This window comes from Aethalodelphis obliquidens, unplaced genomic scaffold (genome assembly GCF_003676395.1).
Source record: "Aethalodelphis obliquidens isolate GAN/ISIS:26980383/991018 unplaced genomic scaffold, ASM367639v1 scaffold23, whole genome shotgun sequence".
NCBI lineage: Eukaryota > Metazoa > Chordata > Mammalia > Artiodactyla > Delphinidae > Aethalodelphis > Aethalodelphis obliquidens.
Window position 1 is genome coordinate 2,928,333 of NW_020837967.1, and position 19,377 is coordinate 2,947,709.

A 19,377-nucleotide genomic window follows, 5' to 3' on the forward strand; every position below is an offset into this window, starting at 1 on the left:
CAAATTTATAGACAAAGTTTCCGTTGAGGTTCAATATTATTTTAAAAGTATCTGAAGTTTTTAAAAATATATGTTTGGGGGACTTCCCTGGTGGTCCAGCGGTTAAGACTCCACACTTCCAATGCTAGGGACACAGGTTCAATCCCCAGTCAGGGAACTACTATCCCACATGCCTCATGGGAAAAAAAAAACAACTATATATATATATATATATGTGTGTGTGTGTGTGTGTGTGTGTGTGTGTGTGTGTGTAAACACATATATGTATGTAAACATATATATATGTATGTAAATATATATGTTTGGGAGGATTTCTTTTCATTGATGTGTGCAGAGGCTGAGCTCCCTGCTCACATACGGGGAAAAAGGAGGAAAAGTACACTTTGCAGATTTCTGAACACAGTAATAGAGTGTCAAGTCCTAAATAAATATTGAAACTAATTTGCACTCAGGGAAATCTACTTGCCATAAGTACCCAGGATGGAGAAGGAAAGGAAGGGCCTCATTTCTCAACATCAGCACGATGCACACAAGTCCTCTGGCTCGCCAGACGGATCTCTGCGCGGAACGTGTTGCTTGGTTGTCGGCATAGAGATGACAGAATGAGCTATTTCTGAAGACTATGGGTAGTTCCTGTAGCCTAAATCCAGTGGAATCAAATCTGAATAAAAAGCTTGCTTAGTAAGTAATAGCAAGGACTAGCCACTGAAGGCTTCTTAGGGGAGAACCAGGTGGTAGATGGGAAGCAGACAATGTTAATATCATGCTTAATCCTATAAATTGAGTTCCGGTCATGAGTTGTGGAATTTGATTCAAAACTAAAGTAGGTCACAGAATTGTTTCTAGAACACAGGAGTTTCAGAGTTCTAGAACTCTAGGCTTCAGTTTCCTCTTTTGGAAAACGAGAATGCTTATTTGCACCCACCTCAGAGGATTTTGGGGGGATTAAATGACCTGATTAATGACCTGATTAATGAAATGACCTGATCTGTAAAGTGTAACGCACTCAGAGCAGTGCCTGACACACAGTAAGCACCTCTACAGTGTTAGCTGTTGTTTGGTCACCATGGTTGTTGCTGCGACCTTCTTATTCTCCACCCCTCCAGACCTTGTGTATGCAGAGAGCTCGTGAGGGCAGCAGACAGAGGTCCCTAGACTGTAGGCTTTCATCAAGCATAAAATTTTAAATCTGGAATATTATTGTAGGATTGACTAGTCTATGCTTTGGTCAAGTAAATACATTAAAAACAAAGTAGAGAACAAACTTATGGATATCAAGGGGGGAAGGGGGGTGGGATGAATTGGGAGGTTGGGATTGACATATATACACTACTATGTATAAAATAGATAACTAATGAGAACCTACTGTACAGGGAACTCAGTGCTCTGTGGTGACCTAAATGGGAAGGAAATCTAAAAAAGAGGGGATATATGTATACGTATAACAGATTCACTTTGCTGTACAGCAGAAACCAACACAACATTGTAAAGCAACTATACTCAAATAAATTTTTTTTTAATAAAATAAAACAAAACCCCATCATTGAATAGGACAGAAGAGCGTAATCTGGGAATAAAGAGCAATTCCTTAAATTGAATGAATTTAGCCTGATGAAAAACTCGCATTTTTCTCTTCTCATTTTGCTACTGACCAGTGAAAATTTGTCGTGAGCTGCCAGAGGCTCACAGCCCCAGACTTAGGACCGACTATGCTATAGGCTAGAATCTCACATAAACAGGCTCTGAGATGATGCACAAATGTAGATTCTAAAACATGCACAGATGAAGCCCGATTTTGCCTGTTTGTATTTCTTCCTGAAAGTCATTTTATATCATGAAGGAATTTATATTCTAGGTGATTAAAGGGTCATTAACCTCAGAATTTTTTACTATTTGATATAATTGAGAAAATAGACCCAAAGTAATTCAGAAAGGTCAGAAAAGTTAAGAACAAGGAGTTAACCAGTAGCACGTAATCCGAACAATCTCCCGTTTTCCTTTTTCCCTCAACTGCCTGTTTGGATCGTTCTGCCGTTGTTTTTCGTAAGAGAGTACAGTTCTATAGGGCTTCAGAGGGACATTCTTGGACCATTTCATCAATGCAGCTGTCAGTCCTTCTGCCCTATTTAAGGCATGTGCAGCCAGTGAGTTAACTACTGGCAAACCAAGCCATTGTGACTAAGGTGAAGAAAAATATGCACAGGGCGAAAAACCAAAGAGAATGGAAGGAAATAGACCAAAATGCGGGGGGGGGGTGGTTAGGAGTGATTTTTCTTTTTCCTCTTTTTTTTTTTAACTTCAAAACACATCGATTTAGCTGGACACTGATCACATAGCTATTCCAAAACGGCTTTGGAATGCTCCTAGCTTTACGCCTCAGATCTCTCCCGAGGAAATCACTGCTTTCCGCAATTATCTGTAACGCCTGTATAGTCAGAAACTTTGTCATTTCTGAAAATGAGCCTACGGTTACCTTGGTTGAGTCTGAAACATTTCTGGATCGGACCCTTATCAACGTTGTCACCGGTATACCTTGTCTCCTTCAAGGAAATTGTCAGGCTGAAAGGGTGGGGTTGGTCACCAGGGAGCCCTAGAGTGAAGTGTTGGAGGATATGGCCAAGAAAATGCTAACCTCTCATCACACACTTTGTTGCAAGAAATCAGCCACATTGAAAATTTCTGATGACTCACGCTTCACCTCCATCCAGACTTAGAGGAACGCTTTCACGAAAGGCCGGAATGAATTCTGAGTGCTGCTCTGGGTTTTGTTTATGGAAACCAAGGGTTTTTTCCAACAGTTGATGTACCTTTGTAACTGAGCAAGAACTACATGGGTCCATCAAGTTCCCATGTGCAAAGAGGGCCTCTATGCCTTGCCAATAGTCACCTAAAGAAAAGGTACCACTAGAAACAACTCTTCCAGAACCATCTGACATCTGTTGTTTGGCAACTTCTCCTGAGAATACCATCATAACGAAACAAACAAATCAACAGTTACTTTACTCTGGTCACTGAAACTCCTGAGGTAGAAGTACTTGACACGTGTACACCCACTCGAAAACCCTTCATGTTTTGAGCAATTAAAGTTTCCACTTCTTAAGTGGGTTACGGTGTCCCCAGCTAAGCCATTTCCTCTGACAATATTTTTATGGTTTCACATAACCTTCCACTGTCACAGGTGTGTTGCCGGCATTTCAGCACAGGCATTAGTAAGAAGACAACACAGAAAAAGAATTACCCATTTCCCTTCCCACTCCAAGCATGGGCACCTTGAGAAAAGAACTCATTAGCAAGAAGAGAGGAAAATCCAATTTCCAGCTTGCTGTCTCTCTGCTGCAAGTGTTGATAGCAATTTCCGTCATTAGTCACTTTCATAAATGCTGAAATCATTATGGTAACAGAATGGCCAAGGGGCACCCTGATCCCAGGTTCATTCTGAGTCATACAGGGGTGTGACTACTCGCCTTTCAAAATAATTACTGGAGCTGCCACCTCGGCAGTGAGAGAAGATGGTGTCTAATAGACCTGGTCTTTAACCTAAGCCAGGGCAGACTCTGGTTTTATTGTTATTTTTTTCTTTTAGAATGAAGCAATATGGTTTTTCCCTGTCTCTGTAACATAAAATCCCCACTGGCCTTTAGAAGAGTTATTTGTTCACCAAGAGAAAGAATAAAGTAGGGGCAAAGAACTTTTGTTTTTTATCTGTGGTTGGCAGTAGTGTCTTTTGAGCAGATTTGGCAAGCATAGGAGCATAAGCTTGTAAGATCAATACAGTGTAGTGGTGAAGACGGGGGTTTTATAGAATCAGTCTGCCCCAGGTTTGACGGAAGTCTCTATCTCATAATAGTTGCATCTTCCAGGGCGAGTGATTTAACTATTCTGTACCTTCCTCTTCCGAACTGTAAAATTAGTATGCAGTAGACCCTGATTCATAAAGTTATGCGTAGCACCTGATGCATGACACTCAATAAATGGTAGCTTTCATTACAGTTATATTTATAATAGCTTCCATTTTTCATGGTGTGACAGCTGCTTCTTTTGGAATCCATTGCTTCTGTGGTCCCTATGGTGGGTCTTCCCAGCCAACACCTCTAGGGGACAGCAAAGTGCAGTGCCTGGTGATGCTACCTAATGGGAAGTCTAGAAGGTTCTTTGAGAAGTACTTCTCTGGGAAGTCTTCTTGGTGGTGGGGTGGGGGTGGGGTGTTGATTGATTTTGTTTGAGACATCCAGAGAAACAAACCTTTGTGATACGACAAATATCCAATCCTTGAGAAAATAAGTGGCATTTCAACAAGAAGTGTAACATTAACAATAAAAACAATTAGAACTACTGTAACTGAAGACCTTCTCTACAAGAGGGGCTTCTCCACCACAGATACTGTACCTAAACCATCACTAAGCCCACAACATTCTTTTTTTTTTTTTTTTTTGCGGTACACAGGCCTCTCACTGCTGTGGCCCCTCCCGTCGCGGAGCACAGGCTCCGGATGCGCAGGCTCAGCAGCCATGGCTCACGGGCCCAGCCGCTCCGCGGCATGTGGGATCTTCCCGGACCAGGGCACGAACCCGTGTCCCCTGCATCGGCAGGCGGACTCTCAACCACTGTGCCACCAGGGAAGCCCACCCACAACATTCTTGAGGGTTGATATGCTAGTCCTCATCTTACAAATGTGGAAGCTGAGAGTCACAGAGGTCAACGAATTTTCTTTCCTACGGAAGTGATGGATGCCAACAAGATTTGAATGCAGGTCTGTCTGATTTTAAAGCCCCTGTTCTTTCTGTCCTGCCACATTGGTGGGAGGGTTCATCAGTAGTCTGATGTTAAGTCACGCTGCAGTAACAACCAGCCCCCAGCTCTCCGTGGACTGTCATCACAAGCGTTTATTTCTCACTCAGGTGACATGTCAGGTGTGGGTTGGCTTTGACTCACTCTTCTGTACGTCTTCTTGACTCCAGGACTCGGCTGGAAGAGTAGCTACTGTCTGAGACATGCTGCTCTCATGGCAAAGAGCAAACACCATCAGGGGAACCCTGTGATGGCTCTGAGAGCCTCTGCTCTTATCAACCTCACGGTTCAATAGCCAGAACAAGTCATGTGGCTGACACTGATGTCAGTGGATGAGAGAAATGTCAGGAAGGCCATTAGGGATGGGCCTGGTAGAGAGGGATGGTAAGCGTTTCAGACAAATAGGAGAGGGTACCACAGAGGGTCTTCTGGGAAGAAAGATCTGTGTACACGACTCCAGGGTGACAGAGTTTTCAGGAACATTGAGCAGTCCAGTCTGTCAGGCTTAACGTGTACATATTGGAGTGAGATAAGGTTTGAAACTTTAGGTTGACTTTATGTTGTGAAGAGTTGTGAACGCTTGGCCAAGGAAGAGGGGCTCGATTCAATGGGCCATGAAGAACAGTCAAGTAGGGGTTCAAGACCAAACGTGAGGTCAAGTACCAACAGCACAGCCGGGGCACCCACTTTGACATACTTCAAGGAACAACATTTCATTAGAGGAAAGACAAATGTAGGTATTTTTCACAATAGCAATAAAAACAGATGTTTTAACCCATTCACAGGATCCCTATTTGACCCTCCCACATAGGTGTAGATTGCCGTGGTAGGTTACATTGTTTTCAATTCTTTGCTTCCTCCCTATTATAAAATTATATTTTCCATGTGACTCTGCAGCAGCTCCCATGGTGGAAGGTGTGAACTGCTCTCCTGTTTGATGTTGGCCTTGGCTCTGAGACTTGCTTTGACTGATGGAATGTGGGCTTAAGTAACTGTGCCATTTCCAAGTAGAGGCCATCGGGAGCCGTGGGTATCCCTACCACTTTCTTACAGTCCTGTTGTCCATCCAGAGGAAGGCATGCCCTGAATACCTCCTGTCCCCCCATCTATGGCCCCAGTGAGACACGTGGAAAAGATATGAACTCAACATGCAGCCCAGAGCCAAGCCCAGCTGAGATTCACCAAACCATAGCCAATCCACAGACCCTTGAGAAAGAACAATATTTGTTTGGGGTTGTTTGTTACGTAGCATTATTGCACCAATAGCTATCTAATAAAGGTCCATTTTACAGATGGAGAAAAGCAAATAGAGAACTGTGTGCCCAAGTAATAGAGCCTGACATCCAAACCCAGGTCTTCTTTCCTCAAGGCTATGCTCTCCTACAGACCATCATATTCTCCATTAGGTGGATGGGAAGAGATTGAAGATGCAAGGTACTTTATTCATAGAGAATGAGGGGCCCAAAGACACAAGGGAAGAACAAATGAAGCGGGCCTGGGGAAGAAGGGGGGCCAACCTGGATCTTGATCAACAAAAGCCACAAACATAGCTGTGGAAGCCATAATGATTAATAATGGATATGCAGGAGGGAAGCTGTTTCCAATATCTTGGCGCCCTCGATCATCTAAGTCGTGTCTTCTCTTTAATCTCTGTTGTTTCACTTCCTTAGGAAAACTTGTGCTTGGTCAAGTCACATGTATTCTTTCTTCATTCATTCATTCCTTTAACAAACATTTATTAAGTAACTGTAGGTACTAGTCACAACTGTCCTCTTATACAACTTACAGCCTAAGGCAAATAATCAAACTGTTAAATCAACCAAGGTATAACTACTAATTAAGCATTTTAAAAGAAAATAACAATGAACAAAGAGAACTTATCACAGAGGAATCTGATCTAGTCTCAGTGGGCTGGAACGTGGCCTTTGAGCTAAGATTGGAAGGCTGCATCAGGACTAACCATGGAAAGAAAGCCGAGGGTAGATGTTCCAGAAAGAGAAACTAGCATGTGCAAAGACCCTGTGGCAGGGGGTTCTATCATTGTCTTTATATACGGCTACCATGGGTTTGTAATACACTAGTGCTATCCAAAAATTCTCTTTAAGAGCATATGTGTCATCATTGTCAACACCATCTCTGTCAACGTGTTATACTCATCGTATAGAGACTTGAGAATTTTCATTAACTTATAGTCTCTACTTCCAAGGTTCGTAAGCAGAGAAACAAATGCATATAAACACACATAATCTTTCTTTAACTAACAATGAAATGACTAAAACTTGCCAGCATAAGTTTGAAGTTAAGACATGTTTACTGTTTTCCCTCAGCTTTGTTGGCCGACGACAGAGCAACTTTAAGGGTTTTGTGCTGTTAGCTGACCATACTCCAGACAGACCACACAGCCCTCTGAAGTTTCCAAATAAACTGGCAGACCCTTCTCTAAATGGGTTTTTCACATTGACTTCCTTCTTCGGATTTGGGGCAGGAATGGCTTTTCCATGACTTTGGGGGCTGGTTCCAATTAGACTTCCTCAGGGCTACAAATGCTCCCTTCTGTGAAGGGCATCACGCCTAAAACTTCAGTTGGAGGCTGAGGGACTGGAGAAAAATTTTGCTGACTAATAAGTAAAACTCAGATCTGTGTCAGAATAACAGATGGTATTGCCAAAGTCAAAACCTCCTCTCTTTAATCACTCATCTGTGTAAATATACAAAGTCAGTGGCAGAGAGAGAAAATTTACAGATGGAGAAGCGCAAAGAGAAGGTTCAGTGATGGGTTTGAAGTCCCATCAGAATTACACTGACAGGGGTAATTCTAGAATTGCAATCTAGGAGTCTGAGCATCTAATTTGCTCCTTAATTACTCAAATTCTCTTTAGTTTCTGCATCTCTAATATAAAAGCAGTAACAACAAATCTAATAGTCACATTACAAGAAATAATGATGGGATTCAACAGACACCCCTAGCACAGGGTCTGGTACAGGGTAAGCAGTGCATAAATGTTAAATCTCTTCCGTTAGTTATAAAAAAATTTCGACACCAGTGGACGTCTTTCTGAACAGGTGTACTCTGAAGTGATGTTGCCTGCCTCAATGACACCAAATTTGACAAAGAAGTCACGTTGCCAGATTTCAAGAAGGAAACATTTTGGAAGAGTCATGATGAAGATTGCAGAAAGGAAACACAGCATTGTAAATCAACTACACTTCAATAAAATACATTTTTAAAAAAGATTGCATAAAGGAGAAATAAAGTAGAAATGCTGATGTGAGGGCCATATGCTTTCAGAAACCCTTGCCCAGGTGTTGGTGGGATGAATTGATCCAGGTGGAAATTAAGAACACCTTTGAAACGCATTTTATTTTATCACCAAGGCCACCAAACCTAATTAAAGGGGGAACATGTACAAGTGGGTGATGTTGGGATGAGGGTGTGAACAGTCACACCTTAGGAAAGGAATTTCCTCTTCTCAATATTTATAAATGGACAGAGTATCGGAGCTGGAACTTACAGAAAGTGAGGTCAATGGGTAGACTCCAGAAGTTGCGTGATTTCCTGGAGTCTCATGTGAAATATCATATGCACGTTCATATGTGTGTTTTCTAGGGACATGACCCATATATTTCATCAGATTCTCAGAGGAACATAAGACACCCCAAAAGTTCAGAGTCACTGATTCAGACTAGTCTTATCTTTAGCCCTGGCCCTTTCTAATCAATAAGCACATGCCTCACTGTCTTCCTAGTTTCTGATACTGTCTGGAGCCTGCCAGAACTTTTGGGGTCCCACCGTTTGTTCTTCTGGTCTCCCCAGAATGCTTCCATCCTGGGGAATTAAAGATAGTGGGAAGAAGAAATTAAAATCAAGAAATGTCAACCTGGTGGTCTTTTAATATGAAAAGCTAACCCATATATATGGTAAGTTTACATACAGATTTCATAGCCCTCCTCTGTGATACCATAAAAGCCGACCCTTGGAGGAAATGTTGTTATAAGAAACTCACCATCAGAAGTCGTCACCAGGACTAACATGAAATCTCAAAAGAGCTCACAGGTGGAGTTCAGTGGTGGCCCTGCCAGCACTAAGAGATGGAGCAAATCCAACCTTCCCTCTTCCTGCCATGTCCTCACCTGGATAATTAAGTGATGGGCCAAGTGGCCTCAGTGTCCCCTCCATTGGCCACCACGAGTTACAGAGGCTCTAGTCTGCTCTATGCCAGGCAATGAATACACATAATCGTATTTCCCCCAATCCTCTCAAAATCTGCAGGACAGCTCTGCTCTTCACCCATCAGCTCTGACTTCTATGAGGTACCACGTCTTAACGGCAGAACTTGGACTAGGACTTGGGTCTTCTGAATCCGCCATAAATTTTCTTTCCTCTATACCCATGGTCTCTAAACTTTGAACAAAAAAATGGTTTTGAGCACATACTCTCAACGTATGTATATATTTTCCTTGTAAATTATAAAGATGTGCACATATACAAGTTACTTATAAAATATATGTGTATACATGTAGTACTATCCTCATATATATCATATACATATTACATGTATATTGTCCCATGTAAATACATGTATTGACATGTAAATATCCCATGTATATTACAAAATAGATACAGATACAAATTTGAAAAGGATGAACTAAAATTTAATAATGGATTATTTGTTGAAGGTACAAAAGTGTATTCTTTATAAGCAATTATTATTAGTATTCTAGGGACCATAATGTAATTGAACGTCATTATTTTTGGAAATTTTGATTTAACATTTGTGATTGAACAACCTACAGTTTATTGTAATTCAATTTACAAAATTTACAATTTACTAAATTTAGCCTATTCCCCAATGCAGTCTTAATGGCTGTTGTAACCCAGGTGGAGGAAGTCATTTTCTGTGCCCCGAATCTTCTGTTTTCAGTCCCTTCCTTCAAGCACACAAAAATTCGTTGAAATTCAGCTAATACATTTCTCTCTTTGAAAATGTTTTCATTTACTAGCCGGAAGGTGCTACATTTTTTTATTTTCAACAAATTGGTTCAAAATGCTCTGAAACTCTTCTGTTTAAACATTGTTTCCAAGTTTTTTAAGTATAAAAATGTGAATGTCTCTGTAAGTGATTCATGTAGACCATTTTCCTCAGAAAAGTCACATAATGATAGTAACATTTCCCAAGACCCATTTTCAAAATGCTTTCTCCATAGCACTAGCTTCTTTCCAAAAGCTCTTTTTTTTAAACATCTTTATTGGAGTATAATTGCTTTACAATGTTGTGTTAGTTTCTGCCGTATAACAAAGTGAATCAGCTATACATATATCCCCATATCCCCTCCCTCTTGTGTCTCCCTCCCAACCCCCCATCCCACCCCTCTAGTTGGTCACAAAGCACCGAGCTGATCTCCCTGTGCAATGCAGCTGCTTCCCACTAGCTATCTATTTTACATTTGGTAGTGTATATACGTCAGTGTTACTTTCTCGCTTCATCCCAGCTTACTCTTCCCCCTCCCCGTGTCCTCAAGTCCATTCTCTATGTCTGCATCTTTATTCCTGTCCTGCCTCTAGGTTCATCAGAACCATTTTTTTGTTTGTTTTTTTAGATTCCATATATATGTGTTAGCATATGGTCTTTGTTTTTCTCTTTCTGACTTACTTCACTCTGTAGGACAGACTCTAGGTCCTTCCATCTCACTGCAAATAACTCAATTTAATTTCTTCTTATGGCTGAGTAATATTCCATTGTATATATGTGCCACATCTTCTTTATCCATTCATCTGTCGATGGACACTTAGGTTGCTTCCATGTCCTGGCTATTGTAAATAGCGCTGCAGTGAACATTGTGGTACATGACTCTTTTTGAATTATGGTTTTCTCAGGGTATATGACCAGTAGTGGGATTGCTGGGTCGTATGGTAGTTCTATTTTTAGTTTTTTAAGGAACCTCCATACTGTTCTCCATAGTGGTTGTATCAATTTACGTTCCCACCAACGAAAAGACAACCCTCAGAATGGGAGAAAATATTTGCAAATGAAGCAACTGACAAAGGATAATCTCTAAAATATACAAGCAGCTCATGCGGCTCAATATCAAAAAAACAAACAACCCAATCCAATAATGGGCGGAAGACCTAAATAGACATTTCTCCAAAGAAAACATACAGATGGCCAACAAACACATGAAAGGATGCTCAACGTCACTAATCATTAGACAAAAGCCCTTATTTTTTTCCCAATGTTAAGTTGCATTGGCCACAGAAGGATGGATTAAGTGTATCTATTATTACTAGGTAGCACACTCTGACAGCCACTTTTCATCATAGGAAATGCTCACAGCTCGAAGCTCTTGTCTTTTTGCAAAAGAAAAAAAATGTGCAATTCATCTTTCCGTTCCCAACTGTTTTAACTTTGCCACAAAATAAGCAGCAAACCTCTGGGTGGTAGAAAAGATATTCACAGTCACTCCTTATCTTTACAAAGTATGTTAAATATTCTACTACTTTTTAAAAACTTTTTATTTTATACTGGGGTATAGCCGATTAACAATGTTGTGATAGTTGCAGGTGCACAGCAAAGCGACTCAGCCATACATAAACATGTATCCATTTTGTCCCAAACTCCCCTCCCATCCAGGCTGCCACATAACATTGAGCAAAGTTCCCTGTGCTATACAGTAGGTTCTTGTTGGTTATCCATTTAAAAATAGCAGTGTGCACATATTTAAAATGTGTAAATGCATAAAACCACTTTCCCAGGCATGAATCAGCTGATGACTCCTCAACATGCAGATAGGAAGCAAAAGGAAGAATAAGACCCAGCAGAATGCCTGGTCTTAACTCAGAAACCATCAAGCCACGTGACCACCTGACTTGCAGATCAAATGTAAATGTGTCCATTAAACATTCTCCAAAGATTAATTTCTTTCATATCTTTTTGGTATAAATAGCATTAAAACATTCTTCCCATATGTTAATGACTTGCTTATGCCCTCCCTCTGTATTTGCCCACTGCCCATTGAAAGGCTCCCCCCGCTGCCCCCCAGAACTCCAGTCAACACTGATCTCACCCTTTCTCTGGGCATCATATCTGTACTCTAGACATTGTCGTTTGATGATAATATTCTTTCCGTTACACTCCGAGACCTCTCTAGAATCCAAGGATCATTACTCCTCTGTTTAAAATGATAGCCAAGAACAGTCTGTGTAGAAGGGGTCTCACTCTGACTTGCTGCCCCTCTTCTACCTCCTATGGAATAAACCCTCCACCCCAGGTCCCTGCTGTCGGCTTTCCTTGCCCACACCGAAGCCATCACAGATGGTTTTACCGCCCTTTCCCTTGAAGGTATTGTGTGTGTGGTGTTTACTTACAGCTAATCTCCTTTTAAAGTGTGAGTATCTACATTTAAAGTGTGAGTTTCTGCATTTTAGAATAAGAACACCTAATAAATCAAGAATCAAAATAGGGTAACAGCTTTTCAGAGAATATCCAATAAACTTTTGAAATCTCTGTCCCATTTTCAAAAGGTCAGAGTGTAATTTAAATGAAGCATGGAAGGGTTGCAATAAAGTAGCAGCTGTGTAGAATGAATAACTTTCTCGGTACCCACCAAAAAGTGATTCATATAACAGCAAAGGTCTCTTGAACTAATGAATAGCTGTTAAAGACCTGTGCAGAGAATAATATGTAGGTGCAGGGCAGAGACTTCTGGAGTTATAGCTACACTATAATTGAGTTCCCGGCTGGCAAAAAGACCTTTGAAGACCGATTATCTCTGTTTACCCACAGAACAATAAAAGTTTGTAGAAGACTATTTCCAATCATTCACTTTTTCCACTAAACTAAAATTCCTCCAGTGCAGCCCAGGATGTGGGGCAGAGAGCTTTTCATTTCTGCACATGGACTCAGAGACACCAGCTCAGGTCTAACCGGGGGTTTATGTTTTAGGGCTGAAGATCTGATTAGATGGTCAGAAATTCCTACCCTCCCCCCACCCCATCCATTCCCTTTATAATAAAATACAAGCCTTTTTTTTTTTAATCCATTTGCTCACCTACAAAAAGCCCCTGCTCCTCATTGCTCCTTCGTTTTGATATTGACAAGTAATCTATGCTTTTTTACCCACTCATTCAATGATTTCCAATCTGTGGTCACGTATATGTTGAAATGCATAAACGATGGAGCAAAAACGCAGTGTACTTTACGTCGTTCACTTTTTAACTGATTGCCATGAACACAAAGCCCCAGGAAATGGGAATCATTTCCAAATCAAGAGTATTTTGTTTACAGTTGTTTTGAAAATAATTAGAGGGAGTGGTTCCCGTGCCCTAGAGTCTGCACTTCCTGAAAATTCCCTACTAGAGATTTTTCTCAGGGTAAAGATTTATTCGGTGAGCTGAACTATTCATGTCTTTATTTTTTTTTCATTTTTATTGGAGTATAGTTGCTTTACAATGTTGTGTTAGTTTCTACTGTACAGCAAAGTGAAATCAGCTATACGTATATCCCCTGTTTTTTGGATTTCCTTCCCATTTAGGTCACCACAGAACAGAGTAGAGTTCTCTGTGCTATACGTAGTTATCTAATTTATACATAGTATCAGTAGTGTATATATGTTAATCCCAATCTCCCAATTCATCTTAAAGTAACAAAGAATGAACATGTGATATACTTCATTCAATGCCCACCTCCTTCCTTTATTTCATTAGCAAACAGATTACATGCAAGTGTATCTAGGGTAGAAACCTCACTTCCTAAAACTTAGAGTAAAAAGTCGGTAACTTAACTATTTATTAACCACCTACACGTTTGCAATATATAATAGATGATTCTTAGAGGGTAAAACACAAATACTCTATAAAAGTGCTGAAAACACTATTAAGAAGAGACTTCGGCGTTGCCCTCCCTGATGAAAACCGAGCCAGAGTGGGAGGCGGCGTGGCTGCAGCGCCGCGGGGAGGGCGGCTCAGGTCGCCTTCTGCAGCCGCGTCTCCGTCAGTTCCCGTCGCCGTCACGCGGGCGCCGAGCGGCTCCAGTCCTGGGCCGGGGCGGAAGCTGTGGTCCCGCCTCAGCGCCCGGAGGACACGCGGGAGGGAGAATGAGCCAGAGGGCCACGCGGGTGCGTCTGTTTGCCGCCGGAGGATGTGGTGGCCCAGTGGGAGCTATTCTGACATGTCCACTGGAAGTTGTAAAAACACGGCTGCAGTCATCTTCTGTGACACTTTACATCTCTGAAGTTCAGCTGAACACCATGGCTGGAGCCAGTGTCAATCGAGTGGTGTCTCCCGGACCTCTCCATTGTCTAAAGGTGATCTTGGAAAAAGAAGGGCCTCGTTCCCTGTTTACAGGATTCGGCCGCAATTTACTGGGGGTGGCCCCTTCCAGAGCAATATACTTTGCTGCTTATTCAAACTGCACGGAAAAGTTGAATGGTTTATTCGATCCTGATTCTACCCAGGTACACGATTTCAGCTGCACTGGCAGGCCTTTACTGTACATTTCTCCCGAGAAAAGAGTGACATTGTGTCATCTCATGCTTTCCATCCGCAGGTCACTTCCTGCAGAGATATGGACTAACTTAAACCTCGTTTTACCGCAATCACAGCGACCAACCCCATTTGGCTGGTAGAGACTCGGTGACAGCTTGATGCAAGGAGCCGTGGGGAAAGGTGAACGGGCGCTTTTGAGTGTGTCCGTAAAGTGTATCAGACAGATGGACTTAGAGGATTTTATGGGGGCATGTCGGCTTCATACGCTGGCATATCAGAGACTGTTATCCATTTTGTTATTTATGAAAGTATTAAGTAAAAACTACTGGAATATAAGATAGCTTCTATGATGGAGAACGAAGAGTCTGTAAAAGAAGCATCAGATTTTGTGGGAATGATGCTAGCTGCTGCCACCTCAACAATGTGTGCCACAACTATAGCATATCCACATGAAGCTGTAAGAACAAGACTGCGTGAAGAGGGAACAAAATTAGATCCTTTCTTCAGACGCTGTCTTTGCTTGTTCAAGAAGAAGGCTATGGGTCTCTTTACTGTGTCTGACAGCTCATCTGGTGAGATAGTTTCCAAACACAGCCATTATGATGGCCACCTATGAATTAGTGGTCTCCCTGCTCCACGGATAGCACCACCAGGCTGCTGCTATAAAGGGGGAAGACCAAAAGATACAGTGGACCATGGAGTACCGAAGCCAGCTTGGTGGACAGAAGGAAAGTAGTGTGGGAACACGGAACTATACCTAAGTGGAAGTTTGGTTGTAGGAATTAAAGTAATCATAACCACATTACTTAGTCTTTTAGTAATGTGAAAAAAACCCTTGGCTGCCTCCAAGAGAAAGCCTTTAGAAGCGCTCCTTCTTCAAAATTGCCATTTCCTCTACCACGTCCACAGGACACAGTTGGCATTTTGTTGATTTATGGCAATCAGAGTATAGTGTTTATTCCATGAGCACTTTTGCAGTCATCTAGACAAAGCCATCTGTAACTATACACTCTACTATAACTGTCCAAAGATAGTGTTGGCAGTCATAAATTTCTAACTTCTGTATATTTCCTATAAAACTGAAAAATAACAACGATAGCAGTATTTTTACATTTCCTTGAGAGGATCTGGCATGTATTTTAAAGTTAATCGCTTGGCATTAGTAGTCACCGTTTTTGACGACAAATGAAGTAGCGTCTAAACGTGTTTATTTTTAGCTTTAAAATGTTTTGTTGCCACTGCTCACAGGTGCTTTATGTTTAGCATAATTGAACATAATTAACGTATCAACTCAAATGGTAATAGTCTGGGACACAATAAACCGGTAAAATGTTGATCCTTGGCCAGTTCAGTGACTTGAGCATGTCCTCTTATCTTTTCTAACCTAATGATACATGAATGAATGCAATGTCTTTTCAGTGACTTATTAATTATGAACTTGAATTATCCCCTGTCATACCTAGGTATCATTTTCTTAAAGTGGAAAACATTTACTGCTTCTGAATCTTTCTCTATTTGGTTTCACATTAAGAATTTGAACCTTTGAATTATTTCCAGAAGCTCTGCATACATTGCATTTATTTAGTAGAGAAAATGGTAATTTTCAGCTTTGCCCTTATCAAGTGTTTTTTTTTTTTTAAGGCCACGTTATGAATATCTGGGGCAGCATAAACATTATGAAGAAGGACCCTCTGCTATCTGATTGAGCAGGTAGTGATCCTAATTAACTTATAGTTTTATAAATGAACAAACTGCTTTGGACAAGGAATTTATTCCATCCTAATTTCTTGAATGGTAAATCGTAGAAAGATTCAAGTTAATTCAGATTAAGCATGTTAACAGGATATAGCTTTTACATTTTGCTGTTGAGTTCATTTGCACCCTTTAATACTTTAACTGTATTATATGTATGGCCCTTATTAAGATATTTGCTGTAATTCTATGAAAAGACTTTCACTTATGGATGTTGCTATACTGGTGTGTGAAACTTATACAATTAATCTCCAGTGTGGTACTCAAAAAAAAAAAAAAAAAAAAAGAGAGAGATTTCATCTTGCAGGATTTTAGAGCTAGGAAGAGATCATCTAGATTAAACTCTCCATTCTACAGGTGACAGAACTAAAGTCCAGAGAGGTGACGTGTCATTCCCAAGGTCAACCAGTAGTGATGGTACCAAGACAGGGTCCCAACTGGGCTGCACCTGTGTCCTAGTCCCTCACTGCAGTGCTTTCTGATTGGCTAGAAACATATACCTAAGTGATCGTAATTATTTCCCTGAGTCTTTCTATCACAAGTGAATTAACAACAAAAATGATACCAAGGCTTTAGAAAAACGATTTTCTCGTGCCCTCCCAGCCACACACAATAGAAAGCAGATATCAGCCGCCGTTATTTACGCTAAGGAATTCAGTTTTCTATCTCACAGAACAGTTTCTGGCTCCTGGCAAGTCTGATGTAAATCCTGGAGCATGTAACTGACACCGTGTGCTAGAAGGATCAGAGAACTCGGCGGGATAAAGGACCCCAGCCCACCAAGGGCCACATGACTCACACATTCAACCCGATGAAGAGGCTGGTAACATAGCACCATCAGTTCTGTTAAATGTATTTCTCCTCCTCTTTCAAAGCCCCACTCACTGCTGGTCCTTCCTTAGCCAAGACTTTTCCAACCACATTATTATTTCCCTATTATCTGTTTCATGTCATACTAACGTAATTAGGGGTGCGGATGCATCTTTCCTAATCACACCCAATTTCTCTTTATCTTCTGGGAAGAGAGACTATTTCAGGTCACCATCCATCCACGCACTAGACACAGACTTTAAAACGACTTGCTGTTTTCCGACAGGCATATCTCTGGAACACTGGAAAGTTGATATTACACTTGCAGAATGGTGGCCCTTGAAATTAGGTCAATAGTAAAAGAGCTCCTGTGACTAGGAGTTTTGTTTGTCAGTAAATATTTGCTGAGCACCTGTGTGCGCTAAGCTGTACGGCTACAGAAATCAAGACATCTTTCAAGATCTCTAGAATTCAGTCTCCTTGGGAAGGAAGCTGAATGGAGATTTCAGTGTGACAAGGGAGATAAATGAGGAACCGAAGGAACAGAGAGGAGTGTCTGGGGCCAGCTGGGCAAGTCAGTGAAATCTTACCTGGGGGAGGTGATGTTTGAGCTCTTATCCGATAGCCAGGCAGAGAGAAGACAGTGGCAACAACATCAAACTGGGGAATTATAAGCAGCTCCAATAGTACCGAAAGATGGCTCAGGAGCTAGGAGTCCCGGCAGATGGGGTGCAGCAGGTAAAAGGGGTTGAAGCACCCCTTCCTCTTCTGAAGTTTTCTCTCCGCAGAGCTCTTAGCTCCCAAATGCCAAAGATGACCCGATCTGTTTAGTCTGGTTGCCCAAAATACATTTCAGAATTTCTAGACATCTTTAAAATTCAGCTCCCATTCACTTAGGTTTTCCACCTCTCCCAAGGACACGGGGCAATCAGTGCCTGGTTTTTGGAATATTGCCCTCAGGTTCACAGCTGCTAAATTATTTTATTTTATTTTATTTTAATTTTGGCTGTGTTGGGTCTTCGTTTCTGTGCGAGGGCTTTCTCTAGTTGCGGCGAGCGGGGGCCACTCTTCATCGCGGTGCGCGGGCCTCTCACTATTGCGGGCTCTCTTGTCGGAGCACAGGCTCCAGACACGCAGGCTCAGTAGTTGTGGCTCACGGGCTTAGTTGCTCCGCGGCATGTGGGATCTTCCCATACCAGGGCTCGAACCCATGTCCCCTGCATTGGCAGGCAGATTCTCAACCACTGAGCCACCAGGGAAGCCCAATACAGCTGCTAAATTCTTAAATCACAATCAACAGAGCGCAAAAGCGAACATGAGAGGCGTCCTTTCCCCATTAAATGAAGAACTTTGGGGGGTATTAACCAACTCCTTCTTAATGAAAAGTGATTTCCCACTTCGAAGAAAGGCTTTCCCCTTAGAGAAAAATCTGTATTTCTCAAATTATTATTTCTTAAAATAGCTAGCAGGCCAGCATTATTTGTGGGGTTTTTTTCTGTGTTTTGTCTTTGGAACTCTGAACTGTACTTAAAATATAGTATATTTTCAACAGTTAAATGGGAGAGAAGGGGGTATGGGTGGTTCAGAGAATTAAAAGTATATGAACATTTTTCGGAGACTACTGGAATTTTTATGTCCTTGGCCAGAGATTGTCTGAAAGGAGTAGAAAAATCCTGATTTTTTAAGGTGTAGGTAAAAGTCCTGTAATACCTCTGGAGAGGATACTTCAGTTGGATTCAAAGGGGTCAGGTCTCTTTGTATAGATAATAGAGGCCATACAAAGAATGGATAATACTAACCATAGAAAGAAAGATGAAATATTTAGGTTGGTGTCTCCACAGGACCCACGACAAAGAATAACACCAACTTCATCTTACACGTCTTTTTTTTGCTATGTAATTATGCCTTTTTTTCCCTCCTCTGCTGGGTACTGCTCAGTGCCTAACTCTGGCTTCAATTTTAAAGGCAGTAATTAAGCCCTAGAAACTCCTGGTGCCAAAGCTGTTCTGCGGTGCTGTTACTACAGTAAATTACCAAGCTACCCCCTTGGGGCTCCTTCCCAGAAGCTGTCAGAGGCAACTCCATGTTTATGGGAGAGTCTCTCGATGCTTTTTACTCACTGGGATAAAATTAAGTCAAGGAGCATTCAGTTAAAATGGCAGGGTAAGTAAATGAGCTGTACCGGGTCCCTCCATTTAATTTGCATCAAAGACTTCGAACTGGGGGAATAAAGATGCTGGCGCCGTGTTCTGGCTGAGTAATTCTGGGCTACAGCAGGTATGAGTTTGCTCATTAGGTCGTGGAAGACTGGAGACGTACCATCTCTTCCGTGGATGCTCAAAAAAAAATAACACAGGCGTTTAGAGGCTCTGATACCAACCCCCAAACTGGACAAGAACTGGTGAAGCACCAACGGGATAATATGCAACTCTCATACCTCGTTGGAGATTCAGAGAAGAAAGAGCACATATGGTTTGTGGCCTCTGGGAGTTTACAGATTAGCGGGAAAAACAGTTCAACAAACTAGGGTACAGTGAACAAAAGGG

The 19,377-nt window shown here is 41.6% G+C and overlaps 1 pseudogene; it reads left to right on the forward strand.

Moving 5' to 3' along the window:
• The first annotated feature begins 13,878 nt into the window (after positions 1–13,878).
• On the forward strand, positions 13,879–14,913 carry LOC113628439 (solute carrier family 25 member 36-like; annotated as a pseudogene).
• The last annotated feature ends 4,464 nt before the right edge of the window (positions 14,914–19,377 follow it).